This window comes from Pinus tabuliformis, chromosome 4_2 (genome assembly GCF_031772625.1).
Source record: "Pinus tabuliformis cultivar Carrire ecotype Pingquan chromosome 4_2, CPIR1, whole genome shotgun sequence".
Lineage (NCBI taxonomy): Eukaryota > Viridiplantae > Streptophyta > Pinopsida > Pinales > Pinaceae > Pinus > Pinus tabuliformis.
In genome coordinates this window covers 1003250955-1003266550 of record NC_142304.1, presented here as the reverse complement: position 1 = coordinate 1003266550, position 15596 = coordinate 1003250955, and the positions used below count along the sequence as shown (strand labels likewise).

The window sequence follows — 15596 nt, the reverse complement described above, 5'->3', positions numbered from 1 at the left end:
TACCATACTCATGGCAATGAAAGCATTTAATTTTACTCGGGTATTTCTTCTTGTCATGGTTTTGGTTGGATTCTACCTTGCTTGGGCCTTATTTCCTTTGGATTTATTTCCTTTTCCATATAAGGAAAAAATTTCTTCCTCGTCAATTCTAGATGGGACACAATCTCTAGAGTTTCTTCTAATCTCATCCTACACCAAGTCAAACCAAAGTCTTTCCCAATATGGGAACTTGTCTCTTCCACTAACTGAATCCTGATGGTTGTGTTAGGATTTCATAAGAGAAAGGAGTACTAAGCTCACAAGTTCAAATGATAGCACATTCTTTCCATCTCCTCTAAGTTCATCTCTGGCCTGAGTGAATTTGGATAGTTATTGACCAATAGTTTCACTTTTATTCATTCGAATGTTCCTAACGTTATATTTCAATTCCAACTTCTTGGCATTATTTGTACTTTGGAATAGGTATGTGAGGGTCTTCTACATTGCATAAGTAGTCTCCTTACCATGCAAATTCGAAACCACATGGTCTCTGAGTCCCTCTAGGATAATCCTCCTGGATTTAGATATATCTTTATTCCACTAATCCAAGTATTGTTGTTAGTTTTCGTAGCATCAAATGTATTCCAGCCACAAAATTTGGTGGAGAGGCTAGAATGCATCGGATCTGTAAAACCTAGAAATTGTTTCTGGAAATTCCACCTACAAATGACTTAATTAGATTATTAAGCTATTTTTTAATGTTTCCTAAGTCTAAACTTAGGGAAAATGGTTAATTAATCCACATTAATTAATTCAAGGTGAGAATAGTTTATAAATTCACACAGATCGACTTTAAGATGATCTTATCCCTTGATTAAGTTTTAATCTTTGTCATTGGTGCTCCAACAAAGGATTATAAGAAGAAGTTGATAGGAACTTGCAAAATACACTTTGGAGAACACTTGAAGGTGAGGATCACTTGAGAGTGTCACTAATTGCAGATACTCAGTGATCTAGATAGATTGATCCTCTAATGCAGGTCAACAGGAGTGATCAAATTATACATCAAATAGAAAAGTGTTTATGGAAAAATACAGTTATCCAGAGGAATATTTCCAAATCTAGAGAGACAGAAGGCGAGCGACTGAAAAATTTCACATGGAAAGTAGCCCTGATCAGCCGAGGGGGTAACGCATATTTTTTTGACGTTGCATATTAGGGTTGCATGAGTTTCACCAAAATAGACACGCGAATCTTGCGGGAGTTCCCAACACAATCGCAGAGATCGTCAAAAGAAGATTCGTCATACACAACTATTGACAACCATATTTTAGAGGTCATGGGTTTGCTTGTACAGGGGGAGAATTATTCTCTCTAAGTATTTTCTATCATATCTTTCCATTTGGATAGCCAGATAGGCTTCCAAAGATTGTACTCAAAATTCACTGCTACATAATAAATAAACCGTCAGTTGCTACACTTGTTTTCTGTTGAGATTGCAACAAGATGATGGAGCTTAGTGAAAAGATTCGCCTTCACTAAGTGGGCCCGCAGGCAAATTATGGCGCAAGTTCTATTTTTGGATCCCCACAGGGATGATCACAGCAGGAGTGACCACAGTAGGGATGATCACAGCAGGAGTGACCACAGCATGAGTGATCACAGTATGAGTGACCACAGTAGGAGTGATCACAGCAGGAGTGATCAAATTCTATTTTTAGATTGCCTGTCCAAAATAGAAAAGTCAAATATTATTGTCTCATAATAATATTTGGACTATAAACTTGATCTTATTCTCTTGGAGCACTTCAGTTTGAGCTACAGATGTGGCCCATGCAGTTGTCAGAAGGAAGTATGCTTTTCTTATGAGTCAATTGAGTTGTTGCATGCATGACTTCAGTTAGAACTCAATCAGTTGAGTTTGGTGGAGTTGATTGTGGAGTTGATGGAGTTGTGTTCAGTTTGAGTTGGTTAAACTAGTTGTAGTTAGTCTAACTGCAAATAGACTAATGATGAGTTGTTAAACTAATTATTAAATAATAATACAACTATAGAATACATCAGTTAACTTAGTTTCATGTCAGTGCATGTTCAGTTCAACAGGGACAGGTGTTAGAGAATCAGATTGCTATCAGTTGTGACTATAGTTGTGTATCATATCTTGCACAATCAAGGGATTGAGTATGCCAATGAGTTTGCTCATGTATTTGCCCAGTATTATAGCCTCTGCTCACATCTACCACAGTGTGATTGATTCTTTGGAGGTGAAATACGTGTTTGGTAAACCATTCTCATTCATTCTTGAACAGGTATTGAGCAGTGGAGGCAGGCAAGCAGTGGAATAGATTTGGAGATCAGATCTTAGCTGTATTGTGTGTAACAAGTGGAGTTGGTACTGGATTGCTTGTGATAAGCATTGTACTTTGTAATGTTACATGGTATCAATCATTAATATATGGATAGTTGGGGTTTTTAGCGAGATGCTTTCCCCGGGTTACATATTGTGTTAATGTGTGAATGCTATTGATGTTGTATTGTTATTGATGCTGCTATATTGATGATCAACATAGAGGAGCTTATGTATTGTGTATTTATTCCGCAATAGTACATGATCAGGATAATCTCTGTTGAATATGTGTTAAATTATTCAAAATTTCTACATGGTATCAGAGTTGTTGATCATCAGATCTACTATTCAGGAAGTGTTTACATTCTATTTCTTCAGGCAGAGTCTGTAATCGGGCCAGGTAGCCTCTGGATTCATCCTTCCTTTGGAAGGTGAGATATCTGGTGAATGCCCATACAGTCAATCTCTGCACGAGAAATATTGTTCTCATGAATCTTAGATCCGAGGAGGTTGAGTTGGTTGTTGGTGGAATTCGAATTTGCAGCAGTGTTTTCTTGGTGACAGCGCAACAATGTCTTTCAACGGATTGTGATTGGAGTATGCTCTTGAGGGCAGCTCAAAATATATTGCATGTAAGGACAGGATGGAGGCAGTATTGGATGATAATGGGCTAAAGGAGTTCGTAGATATGGATATCCCAAAGCCTACTGATGCTACTCAAGTTGATGCTTAGCAAAAGAAGACCACAAAATGTCGAAGGATTCTGTTGGAGGGCGTGAAGGATCACATTGTGTCCAGCCTCCATGTAAAGGTTACTCCATATTTGATGTGGAAATCATTAACAGAATTATTCCAAAGCAAGAGCGATCAGAGGAAGCTGGCGCTCAAAGATAAACTCAGAAACATCAAATGCGAGAAGGGTGACAGTATGCCCAAGTATCTCACGAAGTTCACTCAGTGTCGAGATGAGATGGGAAGTGTGGGGGTTACTGTCGATGATGAGGACTTGGTGAGCTTGGCTCTCCTTGGTCTTCCGAAGAGTTGGCATTCCTATCAGGACTCTGTCAATGGTCGGGAGAAATTGCCATGATGGGAAAGACTATGGTCAGATCTTGTGTAGGAGGAGATCAGGGGGAGTACCAGGGACGGATCTTCGTCAAAGGGAGCTGATGAAGATAATTATGCTTTGGCTGCCAAAGAAAAGAAAGGGAAGAGCAAGAAAGCTTCTCAGTCTGGTGCGAAAGGCAAGACGCAGGATATGTCCAAGGTGAAGTGTTTTCACTATCACCAGCACAGACACTATGCCACTAATTGTCCGCAGAAGAAGAAGAACAAGCAGGCTGTTGGATCTTCAGCAGGAGAGGCTCTAGCCTCACAGTTTGAGATTGATTTTTCATTGATCGCATGCTTGGTTTCAAGTGTGATGGGATCAATGTGGTTCTTGGACAGTGGTGCGTCTTTTCACATGACGGGAGATAGAGATTTGTTCTCTGATCTGGAGGACAAAGATCTTGGAATGCACATCGAGATGGGCGATGATGGTAGATACAGTGCGACTGGTATCGGTACCATTTCCTTTGAGAGGGAGTCTGGTAAACCCTTCGTATTGAAGGAAGTCATGCATGTTCCAGGATTGAAGAAGAATCTTATCTCAGTGGCAATGTTAGAAGACAAGGGGTATGATGTTGTTTTCAGTGAGGGAAAGGCTTTCCTGCGCAGCAAGACAACTGGTGAGACCCGAAAGATAGGGGTTCGAGTGAGGAACCTTTATCAGTTGCATGTAGATGGATGTGTAGCAATGGCGGGCAAGGCAGAAGGATTGGTGAGCTGGGATGATGGCAAGCTGTGGCACAGGAGATTGGGTCACCTTCACCATGGAGCCTTGAAGATACTGCAGCAGATCACTACAGGGCTTCCTAAAGGCACACTTGCGCAGTTAGATCAGTGCAAGGGTTGTACTTTGGGGAAGTTTGTGAAAGCCACCTTTCACGAGAAGGATAGTCGCACCACGACGATCCTTGAGAGAATTCACACAGACGTGTGTGGACCTTTCTCAGTTGTTTCGAAAGCAAAACAAAGGTATTATGTGATTTTTTTTGATGATTTCTCTCGTAAGTGCTGGATCTTCTTCATGCAGAAGAAGAGCGAGATATATTCAAAGTTCTGTGAATTCAAAGCACTGGTCGAGAAGGAGTCAAGGAAGAAGGTGAAGGCTCTTAGGAGTGATAATGGTGGTGAATACATCTCGGACGAGTTCAAGGATTTCTACAAGGCAGAAGGGATTCGTAGAGAGCTCATAGCTCCCCATAACCCACAGTAGAATAGGGTAGCTGAGCGGAAGAACATAATGATTGTGGGTGCTGCATGGGCAATGTTGCATGATCAGGGCCTACCCCTTCACTTGTGGGCGGAAGCATGCAATACAACAGTTTATGTGCAGAACCGTTGTCTTCATAAGATACTTGGCATGAGTACACTCGATGAGGCTTATTCTGGTAAGAAGCCTAATCTTTCTCATTTGAGGATTTTTGGTGCTAACGTTTACATGCATGTGACGAAGGATGCTAGGAAGAAGTTGGAGCCGACCGCAGAGGTTGGGATATTTGCGGGGTACACTGATGATGAGCCCCAAAAATGTACAATTATTTGGGGCTCATTCAACCTCCTAATTTGGCTTAGTCCACCATTCTCATTTGCTTATTGCATGTTTTTGATTATTTTTATGTTAATAGAGTGAATTTGGTTAGTCATTATGCCAACAAGTCTAATGGGTGCTTTGTGTAGCCTTTTTGGTCAACTTGGAGACAAAAATGAAGGTCTTAATGAGCACTTGGCAGCCAAATTCGTGGGAGAACATCTAGAGGATTTGTAGGAAGGTGTCCCCCTCATTTACGGGCCCTTACCTTGAATTCTCCACCATCAGCTCGGAGTTCAAAGGCCACCAAATCAATGAGCACAAGGGCAGCCAAGCAAGTCAAGTAGGACTGCTGTTAACTACAAGTCTTGGGCAGCCAAGTCCCTAACTTTTAGGAGGACTGTTGGGTCCTCAAATTGTATAAATAAGAAGGCTTGGGGCCTCATTTTGGTTAGCTAGTTGGTAGTCATTTTGTGTAGCTAGTGGTTAGTCATTTTGTAGCTGGTAGTTAGTCATTTCATAGTCTTGTTGTAGTCATTTTGTAATTCGATTTTTAGGCCATAGATTAGTTTTGCTGTCAGCTCATTTTCAAGTTCTCCTTGTGGACAGTTTTGATGTAACTCTTCATTTTTGATTAATAAAGATGAATCCAGCTTTGCACCAGCTCTAAATCTCTCTTGGAAGGCTGTAGCTCTTGGGGTTGGGCCCATCTCAAGCGCTCAGTACGTCCCTTGTTTATCTTTATGTGTTTGCTGCGTTCTTAAAATGAAATCTGCTCTTTAGATCTTGCTTTGTTATTGTGGTTGTTTTTGATGGTTCAAGTAGCTTTTTATGGTTAGAATCGATTGGTAGGAGTTTGTCATGCATTTAGATCTTTTGGACTGTTCTTGCTCACGTGTTGTACATGGTTTCCTTGCAAATAAAGCTGCTGTCCATTCTTGTTACTGTTAGCTAGATCATATTAGGGTAGCATAACTAGATCTTTGTTTTCTTGCATGTCTTTTTTGTTCAGTTTGGAAAACCACTTGCAGAGTACCTATTACCCTTCCTTACCTACACATACTCCATCCAACCTACCTGTTTCATCCTTCACTCAGAACCCTTACCTTACATTTACCTCATTCGTTTACTTTGCCATGATTCTCATCTTCTTGTACAACATCGTTTCATCCCTCCTTGAACAAATCTCACCATCTACACCTTCTCCTCAACTCCAACCTCCAAGTCCTAGACCTCTTCACACCCCTATTTCACCTCCATACTCGTTCCTCCACCTTTTTCCCTCCATCCATTCTCCAAAATCCTCTTTTCAGAACATCCTGTAGAAATCTCTGAGTTTCCTGTAGGATCCCCTGCAGACATCCTGTAGAAGCCTGCAAACTCGGTTGCCGAGCACCTGAACGTTGTGGACTTCTGTGGACTGATGCTAGGGATCCCCTGGGACCTCTCCTAGCCCTCCTGACCTTTCCCAAGCTTTCTCTCCCTTCGCACCACCTCTGCACAGCCAAACCCTAATAAGAAACAAAGACATAATCACTCCATCCACTTAAGCAAAAATACAAAAAAAATGTTCTTTTTCATAGAAGTAGCTTGAGTTCATGCATTTCACATCAATAGAAGTAATGGCATCGTTTTTAGACATTTGCACTTTCACTATTGCATCATAGAGGTCAAACTAGTCAGATTAGGGTTTACTAGGGTTTCATGTTTTGGTTGGCTTTCAGTTCATTTTTGCAAAGTAGATTGATTTCCTCTGAGATAGCCTTCATCCATCATTTAGAAAGCTTCTTCTGAGAGCATATAGAAGTTGGCTTGAGCCCTAGCGAACTTGTGCCAGCTGACCAAGCGACAACTGCGACAAGAGCTAGTACTTGTGCATACAGCACCGTCGCTTCCAAGTTTGTACGAACTACCGGGTTGATAAAATTAGAGATAGGAAGCCCCAGGAGTTGTAGCATTATTGCTACAATACTGGGGCCCACCATATTTTTGGCGCCGTTGCCGAGGAAGCGGCAGAGTATTGGTGATTGTTGCTATTCTTCTATTTTCTACTACAACCTTCTGCTAAGTAGTTTATTTCATTTCCATTATGCAATTTCATTTATGCAAAAGTAGATTAGCATTTCTTGCTTTCATAGATTAGCATTTCAATTCCGCAATTTCAATTCCGCAAGCGTAGATTAGCATTTCAATTCTGCAAGCGTAGATTCGCATTTCAATTCTGCAAGCGTAGACTAGCATTTCCATTCCTGCAATTTCATTTGAGCAAAATAGATTAGTCCTTTCCTGCTTTCATTTCAATTCCGCATTTTCATTTTAGCAAGATAGTTAGTTGCAATTCAATCTATTTCAGTTTTGCAAGCAGAAGTAGAAAAAAGCAAAAATCAACCAAAAAGATTTCATTTCATGCCTTGTAGGAGTAGAGATAAGTTAGAAAAATGATTGCAAAACACCCCCACTGCTTCACACAGCCTTCTCTCTTCTTCGATGGTTGTGATTGAAGAACCCCTGGGTGGACATCAAGACATATCTGAAGAACCTCTAGGGAAGAAGAAGAAGAAAACATTCCTCTGGAGCAAATGGCTACAAGCAGAGATGTTGGGAGCAACATCTTGTCCAAAGATGAATTTGAAAATCAGATCAAAGATTTCAAGAGTGATATGAGGCAGTTTCTTGCCATGCAACTGGATACCTTACGGATCCAAAAGAAGCAAGAAGAAGCCAAGAGGGCTTTGGCCATTTTTTGTCCTAGGTGCGCTAGAAAGCATCCTAGGAACGAATGTCCAATGCACTCCCTAGAAGTGTGTTTCATCTGTGAAGAATACCATCCTACAAATCAGTGCCCTTCCTTACCCAGAATCAAAGCTGCATATCAAAGAGCCAAGGGAGCCACTGAATCACTCTATTACATGAACCAAAGTTGGCTGCATGAACCTAGATCTTACTAGCAGGAACTGCAAGGGACACCCAAGACCTATTATGACCCCTATCAAGCCACTTTCATGCCTTCTTGGGGTCCCCCTACTCATCCTTCCTGGTCTACACCTCCTCCTTGGTCATATCCTCCTTGTTCCTTCATAGATCCATATTATGCCCAACCAGCTGCTCATTCGTTTCACTCTTATGCTCAGCCACAACCTCAGTGGAATGCACCTTATCAGGAGTGGAGGCCCCAGTACAACTCTCATCCCGCTCATTTTCCTCCACCACCTGCTCATCCACAACCATCGTCTCCTCCTCCACCAAGGCAACCCCAAATGCCTACCCAACCACAATGCCATCCATCTCCATCTCAAACTCACACCTCCACTCATCTACCCGTACCATTTCAAAAGCCATACAATGGAGTAGCTCAACCTAATTGCAAGGCTGAGACACAACATGTGCAAATGACTCCTTTTGAGCTCAATGATCTTCACCATAGCTCAGGAAAAGCATTGCAAAAGAGAGATCATCTTGAAATCATTGAAGGATCACCTCCACCAAAATAAGATTCAAAAGAGGAGATCAAAGAACCATGGGCTGCACTTGATGAAGAGAAGAGATCAGAATCAGAGATCAAGAAAGCCTCCTCATGGTTACCACCAGATCTTCCATGTATTCAAGAGAAAGATCAGCAAAAAGAGGAAGATGAGAAAATCATGGTAGAAGGTGACATGAAGAATGATCCAGATCAGCAAAAGGACCAAGGATATCAAAGCTATATTGAGACATGGTTCCAGACAGTTACTAAGTTGCAGCAGTACTCTCTTCCTCAGCTAGTTTTGTACTTTCAAAGTCAGATCATTTTGTCTCTGAAATTTGGATAGTTGTCAAAGCATGTATTTCGAGCCTTCACATCATTTTGTCTAATCTTGATGTGCACATGGCTCCATTGGAAGTATTCTTATACTTGAAAATGATTGTTTTTTTCAAGTAGGGTAGGGTAGAGAAAAAAAAAAAAAGAGAAAAAAAAATGAAAAAAAAATGAAAAAAGAGGAAAATAGAAATCTAAGGTGAAAACCTCCTCGGAGGCGCCTTAGATTGGCTCATTGATTGAAAACCTCCATGAGGCGATCAATGGGTTGGAAAAAAAGAGAAAAGAGAATAAGATCTTTGGGTGAAAACCTCCCTTGGAGGCGCCCAAGGTAGGCAATTAGGGTGAAAACCTCCATGAGGCGCCCTAGTTGTTTTTCAAAAAAGAGAAAAAGAAAAAGAAAAATAAAAGCTAATCTCCATTGAATAATTTCATGTTGCAGCAGTGACATTGCAGGTTAAAGAAGGACGTTTCATGACAGGAGAAGCACTCAAATCAAGGTCAAAGGACTCTTTCTTGTGCCTTCTACAGGAAGCTCTGTATTTCTACAGGAAACATCCTGTAGAACCTTTGGACGAGCCAAATCGAATTTCAAAAGTGAATCTGATGGTGGGAATCTGTTGATTAGGCCTACAAGCACTTGTGTGTCCATCCCTTGCCTTCATCCATCATTTTTCCACCTCCTTGTGCTTCTCATTGTGCTTCTATAGGAACTTCCTGTAGAAATTGTGGGAAACTAGGCATGCATTTCAAAAAGTGGTTTGGGAAACATGGTAGCTTCCTCAAGTGTTCAGAAGTCCTCATGCAGTCTTCCAACTCCTCCTCCATCATCTCTATACCTTCATCACAACCAAAATTCATTTTGTCATCCCATGCAAACACATGCAAAGTGCCTTGAAGCAAAAATCTATAGAGCAGAATTTGTTTTTTCCATAACTTGAAAACCATGCATCCATTTGACAAACCGTTTTCTGGGGAATTGCCCAAGGTTGATGACAACATGCCTGAGCAGTTTCATGTAATTCCGGTGCACGGTTTCCAAGAAATGAACCTCCATCACCATCAGCCATTTTTTCATTTTCTCCATGACCGTGCATCTGTTTCAAAACCTGTTTCATGGGGAGATGCACATGGGTGATAGTAACCTACCCAAGCAGTTTCAGCCGATTCCGATGCACGGTTTACGAGAAATCGACCTCAGAAATCTTCAGCCATTTTCCATTTTTCTCGAAATCCGTGCATCCATTGATCACGAATTTGCTATGGGAGATGCATAATGATGGTAGGTACATGCTCATCGAGTTTCAGACCAAACCGATCTACCGTTTGGGAGAAATGGCAAAAAGAAGTTCTGGTTTTGTGACCATGCAGCAGTAGCAGCTTGAACGGGAAGAGTTGAACGTGGAAACGATTGCATGCAGCTCAGATCCAGCCAGAGGACACCTGCACAAGGAAAAGCAATCAAAAATCATCAGCCACGCCCTCATGCAACCAAGGAATCCAAGCATGCAGCAGCAAAAAGCTTCACAGCAGCCAGTCGACTTGCAGGTACGTGACTAAACTAATTCCTGTGTTGCATGAATGTAATTCGAGAACTGCATGAACAATGAGATGGTTGGATTTAGACAAATTGGTGGCCAGCTAACTGGCCACCCTCATCCAGTTCAACAACACTTGGTGGGTGAATGAGACACGTGCGCTCAGCCATCTCAGGAAGGAAATTGAAAACGGGTAGTGATGGACAGTTAGACTTCAGCGTGCTTGATGGATGAGATTAACAGCAGAGAACAACTAGTTAAAAACTGCAGTGGAGACAACAGTTGCATGGGGCCAACGTGCACTTGGCCACTTCACTCCCTCACCAAAAATCACGTTGAAATTAAATGATGCTTGGCTGACTCTCACCACCCTCTGTTTAACTGCAGTCAACTGAAGCGCATGTCCACCATTTCCAGATCAGTTAATCGATGGTGCTCTACAAGATTTCTGCCTTTTATTCTCGAGATCTCTTCAAGTCCTTAAAAAATTCCCGCCTGTCGCACTCTACAGGCGTTTCTACAGGATGTCGTCTACAGGAAAGGCAGAAAACAACCCTGCAGAAAGAAACCACTAGATTATACGATGCAACTACCAGCTCAAGAACTTGTGGCCAGAGATTTGCATAACCATGCATGGACATTCAGACATCTCTATCGTGGTCAGCCAAAGAGGCATCTTCTAACAACAGGAGGGGGTGTATTTGTGAGTGCGAAGAGACTTTTTGCTGGTGACTCTGTCCTTTTTATAAGGGATGAAAAATCACAACTACTTCTGGGTATAAGGCGTGCAAATCGGCAACAAGCAACTATGTCGTCATCTGTCCTGTCTAGTGACAGCATGCATATTGGCGTTCTTGCTGTAGCAGCGCATGTTGCTTCAAACCATAGCCCATTTGCCGTTTTCTACAATCCAAGGGCAAGCCCTTCAGAGTTTGTCATTCCTCTGTCTAAGTACAACAAAGCAATCTATGGCACCCAGGTTTCACTTGGCATGCGGTTCAGGATGATGTTTGAAACTGAGGAATCAGGCGTGCGCAGATATATGGGTACCATTACAGGGATCAGTGATCTTGATTCTATGAAATGGCCAAACTCACAGTGGCGTAATATCCAGGTTGGGTGGGATGAATCAACTGCTGGTGAAAGGCAGAATCGAGTTTCTATCTGGGAGATTGAGCCTGTTGCCACTCCATTTTTCATTTGTCCTCCGCCTTTCTTCAGGACCAAGCGCCCACGGCAGCCAGGAATGCTGGGTGAAGAATCAGAAATAGAGAGTGCCATCAAGAGATCTTCACTGTGGTTTGGGGAGGAGACTGGTATTGTTAATTCTCAAAATCCTACAATGCCTGGTGTTGGTTTACTCCAATGGATGAACATGCATCAGAGACCTGATATAATAAACTCAGCCATCCAGCCAGATTACTATCGTCCTATGGCTGCTGCTACCTTACAAAAACTGGGGAGCAGTGACATAACCAAGCCTTTGAATTCAGCCCAACAGGCATTGCAGTCACATCAGTTACAATTCAGTATTCCACAGTCCCAACAGTCAGAATTGTATCAACCTCAAATTAAGTGGCCACAACAGCAACACCACCTTTCCAATCAGCAACAGCAGCAGCAGGTGCCATCACAACAGCTGGATCAACACCATCTTCATATGCAACAGCAAAATCCTTCACAACAAGTGGAGCAACAACACAGTTCAAGAAGAAGGCACCCTCAGCCAAGCAGGCCAAAACAGTGAATACTGTTTCTACAGGAAGACAAAAAAAGCCACTACAGGACTGTTTCTACAAGAAGCCAGCGAACTGTTTCTACAGGAAGTTTGAAAAGAGGGCAGCAAAAGAAGAAATCGGCCGAGATTTTAGCTAAGGAGGCAGCACCTGTGTTGGCCACCCTAAGCACATCCATCCCCTCCATGAACACTCATTTCTTTCAAGGTTCGGGCACAATTTAGTCACGGTTCAACCTTCTACATGAAGCTACAGGACTTTCTACAGGAAGTTCTGTATTTTTACCAAAAACATCCTGTAGAAGCCTTTTGGCAGGCCAGAATCAATTATGGAGAGGGATTTGAAGCTTGAAGTCTGTTGAGGAGGCATGCAACCACTCTTTTCTTCCATCCTCCACTGGTTTCATCTCCTTTCACCACCGTTTCCGCCATCAGATTGAATATACTTGCACAATCATACCCAAGCTGAGAATTCTTTAGGAAAAGGAGCAAGTAGCGGGAAGAAGCAAATAAGATGGTTTCATGACAGAGAAGAGGACATCACTTTAGAAGCTTGGCATGACAAGGAGGCCATCAGGGCCATCAAAGACGAGGAGAGAGATTGGTTGCTCAGAGGATGAGCAACACTTTCAGTAGGGGGGTGATGATGAGCCCCAAAAATGTACAATTATTTGGGGCTCATTCAACCTCCTAATTTGGCTTAGTCCACCATTCTCATTTGTTTATTGCATGTTTTTGATTATTTTTATGTTAATAGAGTGAATTTGGTTAGTCATTATGCCAACAAGTCTAATGGGTGCTTTGTGTAGCCTTTTTGGTCAACTTGGAGACAAAAATGAAGGTCTTAATGAGCACTTGGCAGCCAAATTCGTGGGAGAACATCTAGAGGATTTGTAGGAAGGTGTCCCCCTCATTTATGGGCCCTTACCTCGAATTCTCCACCATCAACTTGGAGTTCAAAGGCCACCAAATCAATGAGCACAAGGGCAGCCAAGCAAGTCAAGTAGGACTGCTGTTAACTACAAGTCTTGGGCAGCCAAGTCCCTAACTTTTAGGAGGACTGTTGGGTCCTCAAATTGTATAAATAAGAAGGCTTGGGGCCTCATTTTGGTTAGCTAGTTGGTAGTCATTTTGTGTAGCTAGTGGTTAGTCATTTTGTAGCTGGTAGTTAGTCATTTCATAGTCTTGTTGTAGTCATTTTGTAATTCGATTTTTAGGCCATAGATTAGTTTTGCTGTCAGCTCATTTTCAAGTTCTCCTTGTGGACAGTTTTGATGTAACTCTTCATTTTTGATTAATAAAGATGAATCCAGCTTTGCACCAGCTCTAAATCTCTCTTGGAAGGCTGTAGCTCTTGGGGTTGGGCCCATCTCAAGCGCTCAGTACGTCCCTTGTTTATCTTTATGTGTTTGCTGCGTTCTTAAAATGAAATCTGCTCTTTAGATCTTGCTTTGTTATTGTGGTTGTTTTTGATGGTTAAAGTAGCTTTTTATGGTTATAATCGATTGGTAGGAGTTTTTCATGCATTTAGATCTTTTGGACTGTTCTTGCTCACGTGTTGTACATGGTTTCCTTGCAAATAAAGCTGATGTCCATTCTTGTTACTGTTAGCTAGATCATATTAGGGTAGCATAACTAGATCTTTGTTTTCTTGCATGTCTTTTTTGTTCAGTTTGGAAAACCACTTGCAGAGTACCTATTACCCTTCCTTACCTACACATACTCCATCCAACCTACCTGTTTCATCCTTCACTCAGAACCCTTACCTTACATTTACCTCATTCGTTTACTTTGCCATGATTCTCATCTTCTTGTACAACATCGTTTCATCCCTCCTTGAACAAATCTCACCATCTACACCTTCTCCTCAACTCCAACCTCCAAGTCCTAGACCTCTTCACACCCCTATTTCACCTCCATACTCGTTCCTCCACCTTTTTCCCTCCATCCATTCTCCAAAATCCTCTTTTCAGAACATCCTGTAGAAATCTCTGAGTTTCCTGTAGGATCCCCTGCAGACATCCTGTAGAAGCCTGCAAACTCGGTTGCCGAGCACCTGAACGTTGTGGACTTCTGTGGACTGATGCTAGGGATCCCCTGGGACCTCTCCTAGCCCTCCTGACCTTTCCCAAGCTTTCTCTCCCTTCGCACCACCTCTGCACAGCCAAACCCTAATAAGAAACAAAGACATAATCACTCCATCCACTTAAGCAAAAATACAAAAACAATGTTCTTTTTCATAGAAGTAGCTTGAGTTCATGCATTTCACATCACTAGAAGTAATGGCATCATTTTTAGACATTTGCACTTTCACTATTGCATCATAGAGGTCAAACTAGTCAGATTAGGGTTTACTAGGGTTTCATGTTTTGGTTGGCTTTCAGTTCATTTTTGCAAAGTAGATTGATTTCCTCTGAGATAGACTTTGTCCATCATTTAGAAAGCTTCTTCTGAGAGCATATAGAAGTTGGCTTGAGCCCTAGCGGACTTGTGCCAGCTGACCAAGCGACAGCTGCGACAAGAGCTAGTACTTGTGCATACAGCACCGTCGCTTCCATGTTTGTACGAACTACCGGGTTGATAAAATTAGAGATAGGAAGCCCCAGGAGTTGTAGCATTATTGCTACAATACTGGGGCCCACCAACTAATACGCCCCACAACTATCGTGTGTATTTTCCAGACAGTGGTAAAACTATTGTGCGATGGGATATAAAATTTCAGGAGGAGAAAGCCATGAAGTGTTTGCTTGAGAGGGAGCTACACTTGCATGCAGATGAGGAGCTATTAGTTCCTAAGGATGAGCTTCAGGACGTGGATCAGGCACAGGATGAGGTTCATGGAGTGGAAGAGACCAATCATGCAGCACCAATCATCAGAGGGCGAAACCGCTTGACAGAAGCTGAGCGACTAGCTCAAGATGCAGAGAAAGTTTTAGGACCACCTACAACCCAACGCAGGCAGAGACAGTCACCTGATCGGTACACTAGATACATGGCTCTTACGAGCAAGTGTGTTGTGACTGAGCCATCCTCTTTCTAGGAAGCTATGGAGGATCCCGCATGGGTAGATGCCATGGTGGAAGAGTATGATTCTATTGTCAGAAACAGTGCATGGGAGATTGTTCCTAGACCGGAAGGGAAATCAGTGGTGGGTTCGAGATGGATCTACAAGTTAAGCAGGTAGCTGACAAGAGTGTGGAGAAGTACAAGGCAAGATTTGTTGCCCGAGGCTTTTCACAGATAGAGGGGATCGATTATGAGGAGACCGTTTCACCTGTCGCAAGGTATTCTTCCATACGGACAATTCTTGTTCTCTCAGCGCAGATGGGATGGCACATTCATCATATGGATGTGAAGACTGCGTTCCTCAATGGAGTCAGTGAGGAGGAGGTGTACATTGAGCAACTCGAAGGCTTTGAGGTATTCAGCAGCGAGTCGCATGTGTGCAGGCTCAAGAGAGCGTTGTATGGGTTGAAGAAAGCACCACGTTCTTGGTACACACGGATAGACAGCTATTTCACAGGACTTGGATTCTCCAAGAGTGAGGCGGATCCTAACCTATACCA

The 15596-nt window shown here is 42.4% G+C and overlaps 1 pseudogene; it reads left to right on the top strand.

The window, feature by feature from the left end:
- LOC149173024 (auxin response factor 19 pseudogene) overlaps window positions 1-12042 on the top strand; it is a 32732-nt pseudogene extending 20690 nt beyond the window's left edge.
- Window positions 12043-15596: the final 3554 nt, after the last annotated feature.